We start from the raw sequence: 25,946 nt of genomic DNA, 5'->3' as shown, positions 1-25,946 counted from the left end.
AGGAAAGGAAATACAGAACGTGGGGCGGGAGGAGAAGGAGGAGGCTGAAGAAAGGAGGGGAGGAGGAGAGAGGCGTTATAGTTTAGACACGTCGAAAATGTGGGCGCGTAGATCGATAAGTGAGGCGGTATAGACCTGCCTTAGTTTTCTTAAGCACTACTATATATAAGAGACCAACGAGCAGTGTTTTTAGAGCGACTCACCGTTAACAGCAATACTAACTTACATTATTCTACATAACACAACACAGAAAAATAACACACACAGGGAAAACAAAATACGAGAAAGAAAATTAACAAAACAAGCTATAACTTTAAATATATATATATATATATAATATATATATATATATATATATATATATGTATAATATTTATATATAAATATTAAGAAAGTAAATAAGAGAAAGGAAGAAAAGTACCCCTTTAAACTGTTGCATCCGTCGTCACCAACGTCTAGAAGTCGAAGCAGAAGTAGAAGAGAAAGAAGAAACATAGAGAGAGAGAAAAAGAGGCACAGGCAGTGTTAGTCCGTGATCCTGAAAAACTAATATCACATCATAGCGTGTTGACATTTGCTGTGAGGTAAGCGATTATTTCTTAACTATATTTTGTATTTTTTTTTTTTCTGTTTTCACTCTCCCTGGGATTGCAAGGAGGGGGTTGTGGTGCTGCCGTGATAAGGCCCAATAGTTTTGTCCAGTTTATTTTCATCTGTTTTCGTCATATTTCCTGGTGGTTTGTTTTGTCGATTTATTTACATTTCCTTATGTTTGTGTTGTACGCTGATATGTTCATTCGATATGTATATAAGCGTGTCAGGATTCGTCGGCGCCAATATTACACGCGTGCGCAAACATACATACGCATACACACATACACACACTCACACATACATGCACATGCATATATACATATATTACATTCACGTATCACGGGCATATACATATACACACATATACATGTATACATACATATATATATATATACGTGTGTGTGTATACGTATATATATATATATATATATATATATATATATATGTGTGTGTGTGTATACATACGCATGAACGAATATATATATATATATATATATATGCATAGATATGCAAGCATGTATATGGTACATATGTATGTATATATATATATATATATATATATATATATATATATATATATATATATATATATATGCGTGTGTGTGTGTGTACGTGTAATCATTGTTATATATATATATATATAAGACTGCGTGTGTGCTTATGCGTAACTGTATATATATATTATATATATATATATAATATATATATATATACATACATACATACATACATACATACATACATACATACATACATACATATAATAAATATATGCACTTTGTGTATATGTCTATATATATATATATATTAGTATATATATATGTATGTGTGTGGTGTGTGTGTATGTGTGTGAGTAGATATACATGTGCATATATTTGTATACATTTATATGTGTTTGTACACGCACTTGTGTACGCACATCACACGCGCAAACACATATGTGAAGCACTGGATTTGTGGATAGAAAATCTGCGATATTTTTCCTACTAGGAATTCAAATCCAGTGGAAGTCGAGTTCGTATTTCGCCCTTTCGAGGTCTATAAATAAAGCAGCCAACCATGGCAAAATATTGCTACAATTATTAGAGTTTTTTTTTTTCTTTTTTTTTTTTATGCACTTTGTGTCTGAGTTCAAATAACGATGTGACACCTAAAAGCCCCGTCCGTCAGCATGGGGGCTGTGCACAGCGAATACTCGTAACAAATAACCATAGGAGAAAATATTCTTTATAGTCGCAGCACCAAAATAAATGACACAGGGCGGAGTCGAAAGTTTCTTCTAGTTGGAATGCCATGTAACGCCCTGCTGACTATAAAATGTGTGTGTGGGCATGTATGTGTGTATGTGTGTGTGTGTGTGCGCGCGCGTTTACATATCTACATTCGTATAACATCGTCCGTTTTTCCGTCCTTGTTTCGTATACATTCGAAGCTTTTTTCCAAGGAATCTAATGCTCTTAGCTTAGTTTTTCCTTGGGGATGGCTAGATTGGAGCAATCAGAGGTCAAGATTAATCAGCCGAAATTGCGAGGATGATCCGTTTCTTGACCGAAGATTAAAGGCTTCGAATGACCCGTCCGTGTTTTTGTATCGTCTTCTGGATGTTTTACGCTCTTGTCCCATTTTATATTTATATCTCTATGAGATATTTATAAATATTAAATTTCTAAATATCTCATATAGATATGTACGGTGGTGGGGCGATAGAATGGTTGTATACTGTCAATTTAACGTGACAGTAGGGGATTACCTCACCGCTGTTAAGCTCTAGGAAGCATCGACGCCTCATGCTGCAATGGCGACGAAAAACACAACACAAATACGAGGTAAAAAGTATACACACAGCTAGTATTAATTAGATTGATGCTAAGGAAATTATCTTTAACGTTTCGAATACACATATTTTTCTGGAAAATAGGATGAATTGTTGTGACCCCCTTCGGTCATGAATGACCATGGGATTGAACCTAGAAAGTTGCCCTCCCAGGCACAAGTCTGGGCAAGGTTGTTTATGGAAAACCAGCAGTCACCCATGCATAGTGGCCTCCCCTCACCTCGCCACCGATGTTATCCAAGGATGATGGTGGTACGTTTCAGAGAGTTCAAAGAAAGAAGCTTAGAATAAAAGGGCTTATGACTAACTGGGAGGGAAATGAGTCACGCGTTTGAAGGTCTTGAGAGAAGGTATTAGACCCAGAAGGTTCATTAGAGTAATGACCATCGAAATATTTATTGTGAAAGACCAGTGAAGATGCATTTCAACAATGAGCGAAAGATTGCAACCTCTTCAAAAGAAGAGGACACAGCTTGCTATCAACTCGATCCCGAATTCATTTACTCAAGTTAAGACACTCAGAGAAGATACCAGCCAAAAGGTGACAGCAATATTCAATGCAGGGTCGAATGGTGGCCTTATATATATATATATATATATATATATGTGTGTGTGTGTGTGTGTGTGTGTGTGTGTGTGTGTGTGGTGTGTGTGTGTGTGAGTATTTATGTATGTATATATATATATATATACATATGTATGCATATGTATATATGTATATATATATATATATATATATATATATATACATATGTATGCATATCTATATATGTATATATTATACATATATGTACATATATACATGTATATATATATGTATATATATGTGTATACATATATATATATATATATATACATACATATATATATACATATATATATTTGGATATATATATATATAATACTAGGGAGTATAACTGCGCCTATATATATATATATATATATATATATATAGGTGCAGACATGGCTATGTGGTAAGTAGCTTGCTTACCAACCACATGGTTCTGGGTTCAGTCGCATTGCGTGACACCTTGGACCAGTGTCTTCTACTATAACCTCGGGCCGATCAAAGCCTTGTGAGTGGATTTGGTAGACGGAAACTGAAAGAAGCCCGTCGTATATGTGTGTGTATGTCTGTGTGTGTGTGCGCGCGTTCGTGCGTGTGTATCTTTGCCCCCCATCCATCATCGCTTGACAACTGATTTTGGTGTGTTTACGTCCCCATAACCTAGCGGTTCGGCAAAAGGGACTGATAGGATAAGTACTAGACTCACAAAGAATGAGTCCTGAAGTCGATTTGTTCGACTAAATGCAGTGATCCAGCATGGTCGCAGTCAAATGACTGAAACAAATAAAAGAATAAAAGAATATTTGTGTATATATATATATATATATATATATATATATATATACATGGCCTAGTGGTTAGAGCAGCGGAGTCGCAGTCTAGGGATCGCGAATTTGAATCTGAGACCGGGCGATGCGTGTGTTTATGAGCGAAACACCTAAGCTCCACGCGACTCCGGAAGAAGGTAATGGCGAACTTCTGCTGCCCCTTTCGCCACAACTTTCTCTCACTCTTTTCTCCTGCATCTTACAGCTCACCTGCGACATACCGGCCCTTGAGCCAGGCGTGGCTCGAGAAGTAACAAACAACAACAATATATGTATACATATATATATATATATATAATATATATATATATATATACAACAATTGAGGGTAAAATTAATTAATTATTAATCAATTTCACCAAGTATTCAGTATGTAAAGGGACCATTATAGGCGAATTCAAAATATTACATTATATATAAGGGCTTAGTAAAATAAATTACTTTGCCACATACTGAACTCATTAGAAATAGCAGCTAAAGAAATTTCTTCAGCTATTTCTAATACTTAAAGAAGATCTCTCTCAGATAGTGTTTGCCTAAACTAACTCACAAAAGTATGGGGGAAAAAACATTAAAAAATCAAGTGCAAAGGTTATTTGAGAACGTACGTTTCTAGATTAGTCAATTCGACATTTCTTTCTTCAGCTCAGAATTCCTTGAATCGGATTTGGGAACACTGAAAGTCGGGAGCATACCCTTTCGGCTTCTAATCACCTCTAGAATTCTGCTCGAACTAAAAGTGCTATCAAATTCGAATATGCAAGCGAAGAATTTCTGCTCTCCCCTTTCCACCAGCGTGGGTTAAAATTGACAAACATATATACATATATATATAATATATATATATATAATATATTATATATATATATATATATATATATATATACATATGTATACATATGTATACATATATATACATATAATACATATATATATATATATATACAAACATAATCATATATATGTGATGTGCGTGTGCGTTTGTGTGGTGTGTGTGTGTGTGTGTTTGTGCGTGTGTCAGAGAATGTACTGAGTCTGTGAATAAAGATAAAATATTCAGGGTTACCATATCTTTCATGCACACTTACTGCACGGCTTTAATAACTATTTTCTATAACAAATCAACCTGTCAGGTGTCTAATTTGCAGCCAACTCTACGCTCGGTCTGAGTTTCACTTTTTCAGTTGACCCTTACCCTTGAGAATATGCGTTGGATTTAGGTTAGCGACTATTTCGCAGTTGGGACGACGAAAATTTTGACACCAAATAATAAATGTTTAAGTAATGCTAACAATTTTTGTGTTGTTTCCGGAAGGCTAAATTGTGCTTTTAGTTTCAACACGCGGTCTCAGATCAAGTCATTTGCCTGACAAGTGTACACTTTATTTCAAGTTTAGAATAATTAACGACTCAGGTATGGCTGGGTGGTAAGAAGCTTGCTTCCCAATCACATGGTTTCAGGTTCAGTCCCACTGCATGGCACCTAGGAAAAGTGACTTTTAGTATAGCTTCGGACCGACCAAAACCTTGTGAGTGGATTTGGTAGACGGAAACCGAAAGAAGCCCGTCGCATATATGTATATATATATATATATATTTGTGTCTGTGTTTGTCCCCCACCAACGCTTGACAACCGATCTTGGTGTGCTTGCGTCCACGTAACTTAGCAGTTCGGCAAAGAGACCGATAGAATAAGTACTAGACTTAAGGAATAAGTCCTGGGGTCGATTTGCTCGACTAAAACTCTTCAAGGCGGTGCTCCAGCACGGCCGCAGTCAAATGACTGAAACAAGTAAAAGAATAAAAGAATGCATACATACATATGTGGGTATGTGTATGTGTGTGTGTACGTGTGTGCATGTGTTTATGTGAACATGAGAGAAGGAATGGAAATACAGAAATGCAGAGTGGGTGGATAGACGACCAGACAATCAATCAGTAACACGTCTGGTTGCATCCTTTGGTCGGTACTCTGAACTTTATGGGTAAGACACTTAATTTCACTTAATTGTAAATAAGTACAAGTGGGTAGGAACAAGGGTAGTTGGACAACTTGTAAGGTTAAATCCAACTCATATAATGAACGCAACGAAAAGAAATTTTACCTGACTGGTCTTATTTAGAAGTCAACAGAACCAGGTAAATCTTTGGTTGATATAACTGCCTCTGAAAATCCAAGCACTTTACAAGATCGTCTTTTTCTTTTTTTTACCACCTCTTAGTCAAGAGGGAAATCAGTGCGCATGATACTTTAAAGGATCTTCTACATTACTGGAAGAAAGTACGGGAGTTATACTCAAACCGGAAAGCCTAATTCCAATGCAAGCAGCAGAGTTTGTAGCACCTAAAATGTCAGGTGGTAGCGTTAAACCTCGTGAAAGGTTGTCTGCTCCCCAAGGATTACATCTACTACTACCCAGAGGTAGGTCGGCCGGAAATGACAATAATATCGGCAACTGCCTGCAGTATCGCCCCTCCAACTTTGCCAATCAACGAAGATCATTCTGTCTATAAGGTATCAATGCTTTTCCTCTCCCTCCTCCATTCACCCACCATACCAAACCGGATACAGTTCTAATCATTCCAGCAATGCATCAAATATTTTATTTTATTTATGATGGTCTTCCACTAACATAGCTCTGCTATATTCATGATGGAACAGTTCCTGCTTGCCGCTCCGTTTCTTGAATCACATCTCTGCAGTCTTTCTCAAGTTCAGTGGCAGCCAGACAGGACATACTGAACCCAGCTACAAATCTTCAGCATTCCACTCATACCTCAACTATCATACATGGCAACCTCGTGCTTCACATGATTCTCTGGTACCTTTACATTTTAAGCCTTTACCTTGCTGTGTTCTCTCCGAATTACTTATCCGAGGCACCGTCAATTCAACAATCAGAATCTTTTTAACAAATTAAACCATACTCTAAAGTCAAGGTGCTGCCTTGACTTTATCGCAATATAGCTGGGAAATATGAATGGTACCTTAAAATCCTTGCAGCACCATTCAAAAGTTTATGTTTCCGCTTTCCCATATTGTATTTTTACGCCTCTGTGTTGTTATTATTTCTCATTATCCATGACGGAAAAAAGATGTAATGTTGTGCAGACCTCCACTGTCATTTCATTGACGCTACCGCATCGTTATTTTTGTATTGGGTTGTCCGGAAAGTTCGTGCCGATTTTTAAAGGAAAGAAAAAGTTCAATAAATACTTGCCATTACATTTTCAATCAACCAAATATGAACCATTTTGTTGCACAATGCGTCTCCATCCTTCCTTTAACTTGAAAATACCCTCTTCCCAGAATTGAGGTGGTTTCTTGGCAAAGAATTCATCAAGGTATCTTTTTATGTCATCCAAGGGATTGAAAATTTTACCATTAAGACTATTCTGCAGAGACCTGAATAAGTGGAAATATTCTTTTCTACTCTAGGCACAAGGCCCGAAATTTTGGGGGAGGGTCCAGTCGATTGGATCGACCTCAGTACGCAACTGGTACTTAATTTATCGTCCCGGAAAGGATAAAAGGCAAAGTCGACCTCGGCGGCTCATCATCAAATATTGACCGAGGACGGAACTACATCGCTCTCAGGAGGAATCGTAACTGGGTAGGCTCCATTTTTCAGCAACATAATCCGCGGTAGTTTTCTTTGCTCAGCTATCTCACATGTTGCGAATATGCACCAACTTTCTAACCTGTATCCTACAATAACACGATTCTCCTCATCTACATGACCAAATTATTTTCTCTCAATATATCGCTTTTGTTATTCTGGTAAGATATCCACTTTGTTCAATATTCTCACTCCAATCCGTGTATTCTACAGCAAAAAAGCTCTTTCGTTTCCCAGATTGGCTTCTACCGCCACCACAACAGTTTTCCACATGTTCTCGTCAATATGAGACCCAAAAAATATGAAATCCACCAAGTCCCACTGCTCTTTTGGCAATAAGCTTTTACTACTTTAATTTCGTCCACCGGAAACATTAGACAGTTGCACTTTTGCAGTAGCACTATAATAGTTAAATTCCTGTAAGGCATTGCGAGGAATCGAGTCCTATTCATATGAACTTACTAACACAATTGCCCATGCTTTCCACTCTTGTTAATTTCAAGCATTTGATGTAACCACAAGAACCTTGACAAACGGCCATGTTTATTAACACTATTTTAAACGTTCCGGCCAAATCGAAATTGGAATTGGCAGTTAATTAATCTTTGTTGTAACTTGACCTCAATGCTGATACCCATCTTTACATTATTTTAAGCTCTAGGCCACCTGCTCCTTGGTCATTAGATTCAGTTCCTTTTCAGTCTCAAAATGAAATAATTCTTTAAATTAAATCACATCGTGGATTGGTGGCAACTTGGTGGTTGATGCGTAGTTTACATTGTTGGAATTACTAAATCAATCGCAATATGAGAGGTTTGCTTTTTTCACTATTGTCACAATGGTTGTAATGTCGTCCATAAAAACTAGCTCCGGTAGCAGTTCTAAGAGTTTTCCGATCTTTATTTCCTCCTTGTAGCGTCTTTCCCCACTCAATGCCAACCCTATAAGCATCATGATGAGAAGTAGAGGAATGGTAACCCCATCATGATGGCTATCTCGAGTGTCTGTCAGTTAGCCGAGAACTGTTTTATGGTAGGCTTCAAAACTATTGATCCAAAATACCACAGCAGAATTTTCCTCAAACATTCTGGAATGCAAAATCAAAATGCAATGGTTTGTTTATACACGCATGAGGAACTAATCTATACACATTTTCCAAGTCAGACAACCTAAAGGGCTTTTTTCTTTCTTAGTCTGGGACCTTGATATCCTTTTTGCCAGCGCTCCATAGAACACTTTATTATCTATACTGAGAAGAGCTATCAGATGGGATTAGCCAATTGATGGTTCCTTCTTATTTATAGGTACCTCCCTGTAGACCCTCTGCCAATCATCAGTCTTGTATTACAGTTCCTTTCTCCGTTCGCTGGGACAGACTCATCAGCACTCTGGGGGCATCATGGCAGAGATTGTAAAGACAAAGTACCCCAAGCAACAATTTTGTCTTATGAGATACTCTCATCTCAAACATTATGATTTCTTTGACTGTGGGGTGCAAATGGTCAGACATAATTTTAGGTTTAGTTTAAAATAACTAATTAGTGATTTGGATGTCGAAGGACGCATTAATCAGGGTTTGACTAGAATCTGAGACACTGCATAAAAGGCTCTCAAGTTCTTTGGGTGAGTTTAATATACCCAAACTGTTTTAGTCAAGTAAACTTTTCCAGCCCTAAAATTACTGAAGGCGGTGGTCTCTAGAGCCACAGTCCTATAAATGAAACCAAAGGAGATGGATTGACTCCATATAATCAAAGTCATATGAGTGAAACTATTGAAAGTGATTGTTCTGTATAGCCACAATCATAAGACTGAAACCAGTGAGGGTCGTGACACTGCATAATCACTGCTATGTGACAGAAACAAGCGAAAGCAGAGACCCTGTATGACTACAGTCTTATAACTGAAACTACTTAAGGTAGTGACCTTGAATTGTCACTAGCACATGACTGAAACTACTGAAGGTGGTGACAATTTATAACTAGTCCCATGACTAAAATCAGGAAAGGCAGGAACCCTGTATAGCCACAGTCCTATCAGTAACACAACTAAAAGCAAGGATTCTTTATAGCTACAATCCTTTGAATAAAACCATTGAAGGTGCTAACTCTCTATAGCTATAGACCTTTTACTGAAACATCTGAAGGCAGGAACTCTGTATTGCCAGTGACTGCATTGACTCTGAATAGCCACGACCCTATGAGGGAGCCAGTGAAGGAGGCGGCCTTGTATTACCGCAGCCCTGTGAGTGAAAACAGTTTAAGATGGTGAACCTGTATAGTCACCGTCCTATGACTGAAACCAATAAAAGAATAGAATCATATAAGAATATATTTTTCTTTATCTCGTGACTTTCTGAATAATAGCATCGTTGATTATGTTTCCAATGCACCAAACAATGTTTCATCGCGCCTCTGATAACGCCTTGGACTTGATACTATGTTGTGACAGTCTACTGTAGATTGTTCCAAATTCTAATCAGCGTGTACAGAAAGAGCCTGTCCAGAACGTGAATTTTCCATCGAATGTTGAGATTTTGTACGCAGATATGAATGGTCTTCTCCTTATAAACGGCGACATTCGTACTCCGGCAGTTGCCTTACTCTGAGTGTTTTGACGATTTGTGAATTGTATGCATTTGTTAAGATTGTTACAGCATAAAGCTTTATGTTTAAGTTTTAGGTTTTTACTTTGAACTTTATTTTTTTCGTAGCCTCAGCTCCATCAGCTGCAAGATTACTTTATGAATTGCAGTAGGGAGGCCTTTCGCTGCGCAAATAATCTTTGGAGAAAAATCATCCTTCTTAGACGGCCTGTGTAAAAACAGATTGACTTTCAATGACACTACTGGATCATAATGCGCAAACATTACTGCGATCTTTCACACCGTTAACCACAAGCACCAAATAAGCTCTTCACAGCCCGATAAGAACAATCTATTCTTATATTACACTGAAAACATTGCGTTTGCTGATGTGCGTAAAGCTTTCAAATGGTAGAATTAACTAAAGCCTCACGAAGCAGTGTTATATAAAAGTTATGCGTGTAAACTCGTTTTTCACAGGTTCGAGTACACTCGAACGTGGGAAGACCTTTTACTGAGGAAATAATCCCGTAAAAAAATTTTCCTCGTAGACATGTTTGAAAATATATTGGACTATGAATGACATCATTAGATCGAAGAATACATGTGTTTCAGCGCCTTTATTTATAGGCACCACCCTCACCTTATATCGAAAATTTAGATTTCATTTGTTTTTAATACACCTTATTTTCATTTTCCTTTCTTTCCGTTGCATTCGCTCTTTCTCTTTGCATTCATGTATTTATACGTCTTCTGTATCTCTTTTTTAACTTTTTACTTGTTTCAGTCATTAAACTGCGGCCATGCTGGGGCACTGCCTTGAAGAGTTTTCGGTCGAATGAAACGAGCCCAGTACTTTTTTTTTTAGCCTGATACTTATTTTGTTGGTATCTTTTGGCAAACGGCTAAGTTACAGGGACGTAATGATGCATTACTGTAGGTGAGTGACTGGGGTCTGCGGAATGAGACACAATAAGAAAAGATAGATAGATAGATAGATAGATAGATAGATAGATAGATAGATAGATAGATAGATAGATAGATAGAGAGAGAGAGAGAAAAAGAAAGAAAGAAAGAAAGAAAGAAAGAAAGAAAGAAAGAAAGAAAGAAAGAAAGAAAGAAAGAAAGAAAGAGAAAGATGGTTGAGTCAAGAAGAAAAATGTAGATAAATAGTTTGGGGGAACGGAGGACTGAATATGCATAATGAAATGAAGATGCAGGAATAAGAAACTGTGTGTCTTCAACTCACTGGTTGAAGCTTATTAATCGTTGCCAATCAGCTGTGCAGCATCTGCTCTAGTTCCCACTTATTTTCACTATGATCAAGGCGGTGTCTCCATTTCCGGTCCTAATATTACACTCTTCAACTTCCTTTTTACACCAAGCTTGCCATGTAAACAGGCGTCGAAAATCTATATGGCTCTGTTCTTTTTCTTCAACAACGCTTATTCTTTTTATTTCTCTTTGATGAAGTGTATGACCCAAAACGTTAGATCATTTCCTGTCCTTTTCATTCGGCGTAATTGGTTTCATTATACACATTTATTTTCATTGTATACATTCTTTGAGTCTTATACTTTCGTTTCATATTCCGTCGCTTTTTCAAAGCACATATTTTATTAATCTAACTTCATATTTTATTTACTTGTTTGTCTCTTCCTTATCTCATAATTTCCCTTGTTCACTCTACCATCCTGTGCAATTTGAACGACCTATGTCAATTAATGCCCATTTTTGCATTATGTCTGGTACAACCGTCGCGTATGGATGAATGAACACACCACTTTATGTTCTCTTTAAAATATGAGTATGTGTATTAAAGTGGACACTAGCACACAATATTTAGTGAACCAAGAAATTTTAATTAATTACATAATATCTAATTAATCATAATTACACAATGAAGAAAACACATCATTACGTAAATGATAAATTTGTGGTAAACAAGAAAAAATAGAACACTGAAATTTTAATTAAAACTAAATTAATTTTTCAGCGTACTGCCTCAAGTATGCTAACGCCCATTTTACTATTAAATTTTCATACGGCAGGGATCTCTGGTTGTCCCGCCCATCCAGTAGCTCACTGCATTGTATTCTGTATTAGTGTGGTCTTTGCGTATGCAATTAGACTGTAATTGTATTTCCTTTTATGTACGTCTGGGTGAACAAACAACCTTTATTAGATTGAGCCTATTATCTAAGACACCTCCAGGTTAACGAGAGGACGAAAAACAATGATAATTAATTTAATAGACGCAACCATACAATCTCATACAAACTGACTCAAACACTTACACTCGCATTTGTGTGTATGTGTGTGCATATATATATATATATATATATATACGCCATGTTGATTCGCTAGCCTCTGCACGCATCTTTTTTCTCTCCTTGTTTCTTTCTGTGTTTCTTTTCTGTGTATCTTTCTGTTGAAGAGCGTAGGCTCGAAACGTAAAAGACTTGTTTTATTTATATTCCTGAGCGCCATACTAATACAATTGTTTGTTTGTATTCCACCTGCCTTCGTCTTTTGTTTATTTTCATAAAGCTTCCCGTTATATATATATATATATATATATATTATATATATATATATATATATATATATATATATATATATATATACATATATATACATATATATATACATATATATATATATATATATACTTACATATATATACTTATATATATATATATACATACATTCATATACATATATATATACATACATAGATCCATGCATGCATACACACAAACACATAGTTTCGGCTGTTATATTTCGTTTATTATATTATTGTTTTAATATACGTGTGTGTGAGCGCCCGTGTGCGTGTGTGTGTGTGTGTGTGTGTTGTGTGTGTGTGTGTGCATGTGTGTGTGTGTGTGTGTGTGCATGTGTGTGTGTGTGTGTGTATTTTCGGGCTGTTGTACGTCAGTCATTGTTTTATTGCTCTCAACATGTTTTTCGAGTTATTTTTCTAAGATGCTTAAGACGCAAAAATAAAAGAAAATATAAAACAGTCGAAGCAGCTTATCATCATAATCATGAATCACGTTATCAACCAGTAATCATTAACACAATTAACTGGTTTTCAAAGCTTCGGATTTTTCGAGTAAATCCGCTTCCCAAACTCTGTAATGACTACCGAGATTAAAACAAAAACACCTCTGGCTTCTGAAACGCGTAAGAAACATATGGGAAAACGGCGGCGGTGGCGGCGGTTGTGTTGGCAACGCTGGCGGTGATGGTGACGGTGGTATTGAGGCGGCGAGCTGGCAGAAACGTTAGCACGCCGGATGAAATGCTTAGCGGTATTTCGCCTGTCGTTACGTTGTGAGTTCAAATTCCGCCGAGGTTGACTTTGCCTTTCATCCTTTCGGGGTCGATTAATTAAGTACCAGTTACGCACTGGGGTCGATGTAATCGACTTAATACCTATGTCTGTCCTTGTTTGTCCCCTCTATGTTTAGCCCCTTGTGGGTAATAAAGAAATAGGTATTGGTTTTCGTAAAAGAATAGTGAAGTGAGGTGGGGTGTGGGTGTGGGTACTGGTGTGCTAAGTTTGGCCAGCGTGACCGGCGGAATATACGTGTAGAGGAAACTTTCTTTTTCATGATCAATGATACTGTTATGAACCAATTGTTGTTCTCAAAATGAGTGGTATTTGAACTCCCTTCGTGGGCTAGCGAGAAGCCTTGGGACCCCAGTAAAATTTTAAAGGTGTGCAAGTTTTAGATCTTTTGTTGAAATGATTTTTATATCTCACGACTTTTATTGTCAATAGTTTATGTATACACATACAAATTTGTGTAAAAAATTTCCAGTCATATGGATGTTAAAGCATAAAATAAGGTAATTGGGGTCCAACCGGACCCCACTGGCCTTCTGCGCATTTTTTTCTGTTCTTTTTTCAGATATTCTGATGAACTCTAAATCAATTTTCTTCGTATTTCTACTGTTATGAACCGATATACTAAATATTTTTGTTTTATTTTATATTTAGAGCTATATGCATAGTTTATAAAACTATAAAAAATGTTCTGTTGTGTCTGGAGGGAGTCATTTTCTTTTTGTGCCTTATAATGTAACACACTCACCGGTAAAATTTCCCCCGGACTCCCCAGACACAACAGAATATGCTTCAACACACGAACTCATATAAAGAATCTTGCAAGCCAAATCCAAAAACGAAATATAAAAAATGTTGATTTCTTTCAATAAAGGTTATTTTTTTTCAGTCAAGGAATTATATTTCAATTGCCCTTCCATTAAACGCTAATAATTACAAATATATTTCTATAAAGTGCTAAATTTCTTGTTCTGTATCATGCAGTCATACATATATGCAAGATTAAACTAATATTATTTTATGGATACGGCGGAAATGCACAAAAATAAAAGTGGGTCCCTCGGGATTCCAATGGCCTTTTGTGTCAGTCCAACCCCGCCGGCCCATGAACGGTTAAACTAAATTAAACGTTATCCGCTTATTTGAATTAAACGTCTTGGTAGTTTTGTATCCTTTGCTTAATGTTATCAACATGTTTCTATTGTCGGAAAGATTTCATCCAAAACTTACCATCATAAGCAAATTGACGTTGATGTTTTTTATCTTACCTAGGGCACTAACAATAACAGGAACAGTTGTCGCTTTAAGATGCCACATATTTCGTATTTCAATTTCCAGGACCTTATATTTACTTAATTTGTCAAATTCTTCAATTTGCCAAATTCCTTATATTTGTCAAATTCCTTATTATTTTTATTATTATTATTATTATTATTATTATTATTATTGAGTGAGAGAGCAGTTCATGCCATCAAAGTGACACTGGGGTAAAATATACGAAGCCCAATATACCCATCATGACTACCCGTCTGATAAAGGTACACTAGGCACATTAATCACAACCATATGTGCGCGACATGGTGATCTCATATCAAGATAAACAGCACATGACCTTACAGGTGGGGCCCAGTTAGAATTTTCTTCAGGTTGAGTAGCCCATCCCGCTCAAACGGTCCCTGAATAAGGGTTGTTTAAGGATGTTGAAAGAACCACCCATGTTTCCAGAGGTGAACTATTCAAACCCCAAAGAATCCCTCTCAACACATGGCTATGATGCTCCCCCACTACTTCTGCTCGTGATCAGAGATGCACATATCGTCAGCCACTAAGGGACATGCTCAACTGGTTAAGGTCAAACAACTGACACGCAAATCTGTGGTATTGAGCAGAATATTTGCTGTAGCCCATCTTTTATACCAAGACAAAACAATGTACATGATAACACTTCCAATCAGTTAAGATCAGAAGCCATGAGAGCCACTGCCTGGTACTGCATCAGGGCATTTATTATTATTATTATTATTATTATTATTATTATTATTATTATTATTATTATTTTTATTATTATTATATTTGTCATTTTCATTATTGTTATTATTATTATTGTTATTATTATTATTATTATTATTATTATTATTATTATTATTATTATTATTATTATTATTATTATTATTATCGTATTGGCTGGACGCGTATCGAATAGCTCATAATTTTTATCTGTTTATATGTGCCTCCAAAACTTGTTAATTGTTTAATATTGTTAATCTTGAATCCACCAGCATTGTATAGGTCTGCATGGTTTGCTTGTTTGTACTCCTTTAGGGGCTAAAATTCGAAAAGAAAATTTTCATTTTGTTATAGAAAAGAATAACATTAAAAACAAACATGACGATGTCCACCATGCTGAGAGACGCGAGTTGGGATGTCAGAGGTAGCTCTAATAGTGAGTTATAATATGTGTAATGGAGGCGCAATGGCCCAGTGGTTAGGGCAGCGGACTCGCGGTCATAGGATCGCGGTTTCGATTCCCAGACCGGGCGTTGTGAGTGTTTATTGAGCGAAAACACCTAAAAAGCTCCACGAGACTCCGACTTCAATAGAAGGAGACACCAAGTTCAAAGTCCAGAGGACCACACTATGACGACTAACAGAAACAACTGTAACAACACAGCACAGTAATTTAATTCTATGAAATTGACTTCCTGAAATAAAAGGGACAATACCACAGACATCAACCAACAGCGACAACAATGCGACCACGGACATGGATATCACCATCTCCATCACCACCACCACTGCAACCACAAAAATCCTGATAGAAGGAAAAAGCAAAAAACAAAACTAAATGTAATCTCGGCAACACAAATGGCAATAATATTTCGAACGTGAATAACAACACCAACAGCAGGAGGCACAATGACCCAGTGGTTAGGGCAGCGGACTCGCGGTCGGAGGATCGCGGTTTCGATTCCCAGACCGGGTGTTGTGTGTGTTTATTGAGCGAAAACACCTAAAGCTCCACGAGACTCCGACTTCGACAGGGGGTGGTGGCGACCCCTGTTGTACTCTTTCGCCCCAACTTTCTCTCACTCTTTCTTCCTGTTTCTTGTCCCCGACTTCCTACGCAACCGCTGTGCCTGGATGCGCATTCATCCATCCGTCGATGCTCTCGGTGTCGGGGGTTGACCTGCTTTCTCTTCTGCGGGTCTTACGAATAGCAAAGGACCACGTTTCGGACTTCTCTCATTTCGCGAGCTCTAGGACGAAGACCTTTCGCTCAACAGCAACACCAACACCAACAGCAATAACAACAATACATTCGCAGCAACGGCTTCTAAGGGCACTTAAATGTATAATATGGATATACTACAGAAAGTCATATGTCTCACCCAAGCGACCAAACCGATCAAGCTCCAGCTTATTGTGCTCTAGCATCTGGTATGTTTCTATTGAGAAATCCCACAGGATATTGCAGGTCTCCGCTTTCGCCACTCTTTCTGCTTTATACTCATACTACGTCTTGAAGGCGGCGAGCAGGCAGAAATGTTAGCGCGCCGGGCGAAATGCTTAGCGGTATTTCGTCTGCCGCTACGTTCTGAGTTCAAATTCCGCCGAGGTCGACTTTGCCTTTCATCCTTTCGGGGTCGATAAATAAAGTACCAGATACGTACTGGGGTCGATGTAATCGACTTAATCCCTTTGTTTGTCCTTGTTTGTCCCCTCTATGTTTAGCCCTTTGTGAGCAATAAAGAAATGTATACTCATACTACGTCTTGCATCTCTCTAGACCCCACTTTTCACATAGTTTCCAATGTAGCACTTCTGCGCTACCTCGTCGTATCGGCACAACTTATAATGACTCTGGGAAAGTCTGGGACATTCGTTCACGATATGGGCAATGGTTTCGTCAACTCTATTACAGATTCGGTACAGTGGAGACATTTGCCCGTTCTTAAGGTAGAGTCTCCAGTTTGTGAATTGTTGATTTTTATTGTTTACTCGCACTATGACCCGGCAACGCCGGGTCATAGTGCTAGTGTATGCATATACAGCTGCGTGCGTGCGCACATATATGCGAGTACTGTCCAAATCTCCGACCAATCACATACAGCTAGCTGGCATTCAATTGGCGTATCAAGTTTTGGACATTTTGATTGGGTTTTGGATAGAAAATTCACAAAAAAGTCACTTCTATTGATTTTTTTAATGGCTTTGCGGAGTGACTGGGGAAATGTAAAGATGTGAACGACCACCCTTGGATGGTTTTGAATGACCATAGAAAGTGCGAGCCCTCTAACTGAAAAATTGTGGATTTGTATAAAGGACACACACAAGACATTTTGCCGTTTATATATATAGAGATTCGTGTTTATGCAAATCCCCATTGTCTTTTGTCGCTGAATTCCTTTTGTGGCCCCTGTGGCCAATAACGAAACTACTACTACTATTACTACAACTACAATTATTACTAGTAAGGCGGTGGGCTGGAAGACTCGTTAGTGCTTCTTACAAAATACTTAGCGACATTTTCCCCGGCTCTCTGTGTTCTGAGAAAGGGTAGAAACAAAGCTGACTTCGGTAAATTGATCATTTTGATCAGTAAAAAGGTCAACCATCGTTATTTGGAGACCGTCCAAAAAGCAGTCGGATTCGGACCCATTCTCAGAGGTTGGGTCGCTGCAATGCACAGCAGCATCTATTTGTGCAGCTGAGTATTGCAGCGATTGCAATTTGACGTCGGCGTGATTTGAACTCAGAGCGCCAACAGGAGGAACAAATATCACGGGGCTTTCGTCCGACGCTGTAATAATTCCGTCAATTCGCTGCTTTCCCATAGATCTACACATATTTCTTTATTACCCACAAGGGGCCAAACACAGAGGGGACAAACAAGGACAGACAAACGGACCATGTCGATTACATCGACCCCAGTGCGTAACTGGTACTTAATTTATCGACCCCGAAATGATGAAAGGCAAAGTCGACCTCGGCGGAATTTGAACTCAGAACGTAACGGCAGACGAAATAGGCTACGCATTTCGCCTGGCGTGCTAACGTTTCCGCCAGCTTGCTGCCTTCCATAGATCTACACATAGTTAACTGAAAGTTCTACATCAGCAAACACAGAGAAACAGAAAGAGGGCAGATGCAAATAGACGGTGGGGAGAGACAGAGGGAGAGAAAGAGATTAAATACACACATTCAAATTCACAAATAAATGCATTCACACAAATATACACGAGTTCAAAGTAATTTAAAATGCCGTAGTTATTACACTATGTATGATAGTTTCAGTCGGTTGACACAATTTGTAATAATTTTACATTTTTCACGGACTCAAATTTGTAGGAGTGGGGTTTTATTTTAAACAGTTGTTATTATTATATTGTAAGTTTAAGAATAACAACAGGACATTTACTGACGGGAAGCGACTCAACACTGACAGTCGAGTTAAATTCGTTGTAAAATTAGAATTGACTTAGACTTTAAGTTTCGCCGGACTGGACGAGTAAGCCGTCAAGCGAAATGTAAAGTCTTAATCAACGCGAACTTTACACTAAATAGGTATGGGCTTTTGCTTCTAAGCGACTGAATCGATCGTAATGTGTTACATACTGATTTTGTTATTGCTGTTGTTGTCGTTGTTATTATTGGTGTCATTTAGCCTCCCCGCTCCTTCTCATGTTAGCTCTGGACTACAAAACCTATGATGAAATTACTTCGCCGTGAGTCAACATAATTTAAATGGATACTGTTCTTGTCATTTACCCCCCATGCCAGACGTGATCGAGCAATTCTATGATCAAAGGTATTCCGTCCGTAACGGCCTAGCCTTTTTCTTTCACATCTATTTAGCCAATGTATTTATAAGGCTGTTATATTATTGAGTGAGAGAGCAGTTCTTGCGATCAAAGAGACAATGGGGTAAAATATACCAATCTCAGTATGCCCATCATGACTACCCGTCAGATAAGGGTACACCAGCACATGCATCATATCCTTATGTGCGCGACATAGTGATCTCAAATCAAGATCCACTTAGAATTTTCTTCAGGTCGAGTAGCGTCAAAAGGTCCCTAAATAAGAGTTGTTTAAGGATGTTTCCGAAGGTGTATTATCCAAACCCCAAAGAAATTCCTCTCAACACTTGGCTATGATGCTCCCCCACTACTTCTGCTCTTGATCAGAGATGCACATATCGTCAGCCACCAAGAAACATGCTGAACTGGTTATGGTCAAACAACTGACAAGCAAATCTGTGGTATTGAACAGAATATTGAGTAGAATATTATTATGTCTTGTTGTTGTTGTTGTTGCTGCTGCTGCTGCTGTTGTTGTTGTTGTTGTTGTTGTTGTTGTTGTTGTTGTTGCTGTTGTTGCTATTATTATTATTATCATCATCATTATTATTAAGGCGGCGAGCTGGAAGAATCGTTAGCACTCCGGGCAAAATGCTTAGGAGATCGATAAAATAAGTACCAGTTGAGCACTGGATCGATGTAACCAAGTAGCAATCCCTTCAAAATTTCAGACGTTGTGCCTATAGCAAAAAGGATATTAAAACAAAATGGTAATGATTAATCAATAACCGAGAAGTTTATTTGATTGATTCACTTATGTTCTTCAAGAATGAAAAATTGATCCTAAATTGCTCAAACATCCTATTCAGTTTAAAATACCAGAACGAATTCTCATGCCTTTGGAAATTAATACAAGAATACATCCGTACATATACATACATACAGACCGGCAGACAGACAGACAGACAGAGAAATGTAGGTACATTAAATACCATACAACATAAACTCGTTATTTATTGAAATTATCTTTACCTCTAAAGGATGTGTCACAATTACCAAATGATAATTGAGATCATCTCCATCTAAGAAGGAAGATCATCCCCATGTAAGAAAGAAGATAATCTCCAGAATCAAGAATACTTAAAAGTTAACATGCCATCACCAAAATAACTTACGTATTGTCTAGAAATAAGGGGACAATCGTGGACTGTCACTAGGCATCATCAGCACTCCATTTGTCCCAGCCTATCTCCAGTAGTCAAGGGACATACATACATACATACATACATACATGCATACATACATGATGATGATGATGGCCGTCCATTCGTGACCACTGATGACCTTTAGGAACATTGTGTGCTGTAGGACGAACATTTTGCATTTACGGCTCCGTTGGTGGCTAATGAATCCTGCTCTTGTCAATCATACACGACTACTGACATTGCAAACTAAGCTTTCCCCATTCACTATGCTACTAATTCAAAAGTTTTCCAGTCTCTTATTCGTGACGTCCTTTATGGAGATGACTGTGACTTAGTCACCCATACAGTGGATGACATGCAAATACTTATGAATCGTATTTCTGCTTCCTGCAAGGCATTATGACTCAGCATTATCCTGGACAAGACTGTTGTAATGTTCCAGCCTGCACCAGGAAATCCTTATGTGGAACCAGCTATCTTGGTTTAAGGAACAATACTAAAAGTGGTAGACAATTTTTTCTACTTGGGCAGCACATTCAGCCGTTCTTGCTCCCTGGATGATGAGATATCTTTCAGACTGCAGAGAGCAATTGATTCCTTCCGGCCTCTTGAGTCTCGTGTTTGGTTCCAGCATGGCATCACAAGGCAATCAAAAATTGCTGTGTACGGTGCATGTGTACTGACTTACATACAAAGATGCATACATACATGTATACATACATACATACATACATACATACATACATACATACATACATACATACATACATACATATGGTGAATGCCCCCTCGTTATCGAGTATGACCATTGCACGAAGCCTAATCAATGTTGTTATCGTGCAATGCCTGTGCAAGAAGATTTTTTTTAAAGTGAGGAAAGGCTGTGCACTGAGAAATCCCACTCACTAAGCAACAGCAGTCATAATCCGTCAAAGGGCGGAGGAACTCTTGGGAGTCAACGGCCATCCAATAAATGTCTTAAAGCTGTATCATGCGCGGGACATAGAAATAATCGGACTGAATACCCGATCGCGCGATTAAACCATTGGAAGTGAAAGACTCCTAGCCTTTGTTAGGGCATCCTTCTAGGAGATGGTAACTCAGGTAACTGGGATAACTCCGACATAAAACATACGTACATTCATACATACATACATACATACGTAAGCCAAAGAAATAAGAACCCACAGAATGGTGGAAGCCATAGCCATTCATAATAAGAAGTACTGGTGGAATGTCCCAGTGAAAACCTCAGTAAAATGTAAATATAGACCTGACAAAATGATTTAGGACAGACAAGAGAAACTGTACAGTTGTTGAAATCAGCTGCCCAGCGGATGTTAATATAAAGATAAAGATCAGCGAAAAAGAAATTACCTACGCCGAACTATTGAAAAGTCTACGTTTACTCTATCCAGATTTAAAGTTCAGATCTATACCTGTAATTATTGGGACACTGGGATATGTAACACACTGCCTAAATACCAGTCATGAAAAATTAGGCTTCTTAAAACCAGAAAGGAGAAAGTTGATTCGAAGACTATAAATCCAAGCCATCACCGGAACGGTAAAAACCTGTAAAACTTATCAGATTTATTTCATTTAAGTATATATGAGCATGTCTAGAAATGCAATACATACATGCTTGAGAATACATACATGAAACAAAACATACAATCTGCACTCATATATACATACAAAAATGCCCTGTTAATGTTGTTAAAATTCCAGTGAAGGAGTTCAGATTCAGGTTAGAAATTGGCTCTTTCTCAATTGACGAAAAATCTTGAAAGAAAACTGAATAATGACATACATACATACATACATACATATATACATACTACATACATACATACATACATACATACATACATACATACATATATAAATACATCGATTCAACCAGCCTCTAAATGAGTACCGGGTTTCTTCCACAGCATCTACTAACCACCAAAAGTCGAAGCGTATGTATGGATCAATTGTGCGTACATGAGGTAAATAACATAATAGGATTCGAAAAGGAGCTTATCGGAAAGTACACCTTGACTAATGACTAAGGTTATACATCCAAGGAAGTCATACAGATTAAAGGTTTTCTGCTTCTCGGTAGAAGGTCATGCATGGATATGTTTAGTATAAAGCTTTAGCCTGACAGTAACATAAGTGACCAGAATAGTTTCACCTTGGACCAACATCCAGTATACTAACTGACAATTTGAATTGTTTGCATTGCCAATCCTAGAACAGAAAATAATCTGATGTCTATACGGGATAAGGATACAAGTAAAACACTTCGATTTGAAGACTTAGGCAAGTTCCGTGGAATTAACATCGTAGATATGACATATCGTACAATGAAGTATGACGTCAAGGCCAAAACAGAACACACGGCAATCCATAGACGGAACAGTACTGAAAATCAAAATATAAGAATTGAGAGTAATGTAAAACCAGGTTTTATTTTCGTTTCTGTTTTTTTTTTTACATGGAGGAGGTTACTATGAAAACTGAAAATTAAAATTAAGATGTTATTAAACTCTATAAACATATCCAGTACCATGGTGCAGAAAGAATTATATGGATGCAAGTACTATTGTTATTATGTCCTTTAGTATTTTGGGTTCACATTCTTTGTGGTTTGGCGTTGTTCCTTTTGCACCGGAATCGAGAAAAACAAGTCAAATTAATGGTATTCTTACCTAAAATATTGATTTCAAATTTTGGCACAAGGGCAGCAATTTCGGGAGAGGGGATAAGTCAATATTTATATATACACTTCAGAAGATATGAATGTCAGAGCTTTGTGACTTGCATTCTCCTTCCGAATCCAATCGCTTAGTGGTACAAAGCAGATTCATAAAGCATTCCAGGGACTCTCTATTTAAATTTCGCAGAATGAACATACGAACATACATACAATCATGTACGTGAATTCGGCACACACGCAAACACACACACACACCAGAGCCACCACCACCACACAATACCATACTACACACATATATGGGTGCACACGTATACTCCTATGCAAAACAAAATACATGCATGCATGTTTATGAATATATATACATATATATATATGTGTGTGTGTGTGTGTGTGTGTGTGTGTGTGTGTGTGTGTGCGTGTGTGTGTGTGTGTGTGTGTGTCGCCCCATTTTTAGTTCGTTATGCCAAGTGGGCAGTGTCTGATGGTTCTGCTGGGACACCTGACGTGTTATAAAACAATGTTCTCAGTACATGAAACTAGTAGTACATAAAAACATATATTGTGTTTACTAATTACTCACAAGATGGAGTACTTTTTATATTGATCTTACCATCACGAAGCAATACACTATATATGAATATATTATATATATATATATATATTATATATATATATATATATATATATTATATATATATATATATATATGGATTGTTGTAGGTGTTATGCATCGTACTCCTTTGCAACGCGTTGATGATACTGCAACTAAAAGTCTTTCGGGTGAAGCGCTGTTTATCTCATCAGATGAAGCCATAGTGCTATGTCGTTCTGATTTTTTTATTGTGTTTTCTTGGCAGAAATAATGGAGTGGTTTCCCCTTGCTTTCCCCAACTGTATGGCAATTGGCCCACAAGGAATTCATCCTTTCTTCGAGAAATATTGTTTTTAGTCCTACTGGGTGTCCAGACACCATCCTACATGGTATCAGTAGCAATTCCCATCAACCTAAATATACACACGTAAGCACGTTAAAATGGATCTCCGGCAGTTTCGACGATGGACTATTTAATTTTTCGATCAACTAGCCAACCCTCTAATAAGATTTTCGCTATGGTTGTTTGTTCTCCTACTCGGGAAGAAATTTTGATAAGTTCGGAATGTATCATATATGGCAATTAACACATTTTCCTTGATTTGTGTGCGCGTGTGTGTGTTTCTGTCTGTCTGTTTGTCTGTCTGTCTGTTTGTCTGTCTGTCTGCGTGTGTGTGGGTGTTTGAATGTGTCTGTGTGTGTAATTATGTGTGATTGCGTGCGTGTGTCTCCGTGTCGCTGAGTGAAGGCGCATGTGTGTGTTTGCGTGCACGAGTGTGCATGTTTGTGGATACATACGTACGTGTGAGTCTGTGTGTGCGGATACTTATATATACGGGTGCGCGTGTATAAATACGCTTGTTTTAGTACATAATATACACACTTTCACTTGACACGTATACACACACACACACACACACATATATATATGTTCCACCTAGCTCCTAACCCGTCACCCGTTTCTTTCTTCTCTTTTCAACCATATTTTTTCTCTTTTCACACTCATTTACTTTTCTTCTTTTTCACTGTTCTTCTGAAGAAGGAGAAACGTTTGAAACGTTAAGCTCTTCCTTTCCTTTCCTTTCTGAGCGTTAGACTAATACAATATTTGTTCAAATTTGTCCCGCCACTGCTGTCTTTTTACTTTTTCTTTTTTTTCTTTCATCGCGTTCGCAATACATACATGCTTGCATGCATACATACATACATACATATAAATATGTATGTATATGCATCAATACAAACGACTTTGCTAAATTAAATGTTAGATTATTAGATAATTCGATTACTTAATCAAATATATGTGGGCTTGTCCACTTAACTACATGAACGAAAACAAATAATTTCAGTTCATTGCATAATAGAACTGCGATTTTTTCCCTGGACAAATAGTGAATATTTTATTTGATATGAATAGGATATTCTGGAATCCATTTCATAAGTTACAGTGACAGTAAATCGTTATTTCATGCTTTACAAACCACCAATAAGTTAATCAATTAAGTTCATTGGAATGAATCATAATTATCGAAGTCCAGCATCCTTTCTTTTATCATATTTGTAGTCGTCCAAAATGCATATCATCAAAAAATATAATCTTCACAGTCTTTTCTTTTTTATGTTTTACTTGTTTCAACCACTGGACTGCGCCCATGCTTAGGCACCGCGTTGAAGGGTTTTAGTCGAACAAATCGCCCCCTATACTTACGTTTATTTTATTTTTTTAAGGCTGATGCTCATTCTCACGGCTTCTCTTGCCGAACTGCTAAGGTGGGGACACAAACAAACAAACAGCGGTTATCAAACAATGGAGGTCTTCCGGGTGGTCTTTTCCGCTCACGCGGGTACCACTCGACAACTGCGTGCGTCCACCGATTATCGGTGAGCCGGGTGACGTGTCCAGCCCATCTATACTTGCTGCGTGTATACTCTGCGATGACTTCTCTCACGCCGGACTTCTTTCTGATCTTGCTACTTATGTGCTCACTCAACGAGATACCAAGCATTGACCTTTCCATGGCTCTTTGAGCCGTTACCAGTCTTTGCTCTTCTCTCTTTGTGGTAGCCCATGTTTCACTACCATATAACATTGCAGGCAGACCTGCACTGTTAATGAGGTTGGCGCGAGTGGTCATTTCCAACCTTCCCTTGAGCACATCTCTTATGCCATTGACCGCCTTCCATCCGGCCCTTACTCTCCGTGAGATCTCCTTTTTCATATTCCGGCACATATTTACTTCCTGTCCCAAGTAGACATAT

General features: G+C 37.8%; 2 long non-coding RNA genes across 2 annotated transcripts in view; one reads left to right on the top strand and one right to left on the bottom strand.

The window, feature by feature from the left end:
* The first annotated feature begins 357 nt into the window (after nt 1-357).
* LOC115217451 overlaps nt 358-25,946 on the top strand; it is a 50,176-nt gene continuing 24,587 nt past the window's right edge. Inside the window, exon 1 of the long non-coding RNA XR_003882166.2 lies at nt 358-584. This is a non-coding gene — a long non-coding RNA (uncharacterized LOC115217451). The remainder of the gene's footprint in view (nt 585-25,946) is intronic.
* Nucleotides 20,785-24,698, bottom strand: LOC118765465. The gene is made up of 3 exons (XR_005001333.1): nt 24,688-24,698; nt 24,066-24,069; nt 20,785-21,071 (listed from the first exon to the last, which is right to left on the bottom strand). It is a non-coding gene; the product is annotated as an uncharacterized LOC118765465 (long non-coding RNA).

The sequence above is a fragment of the Octopus sinensis genome, linkage group LG11 (genome assembly GCF_006345805.1).
Source record: "Octopus sinensis linkage group LG11, ASM634580v1, whole genome shotgun sequence".
NCBI lineage: Eukaryota > Metazoa > Mollusca > Cephalopoda > Octopoda > Octopodidae > Octopus > Octopus sinensis.
Note: the sequence above shows the minus strand (reverse complement) of the source record. Positions and strands in the feature narration are given on the sequence as shown.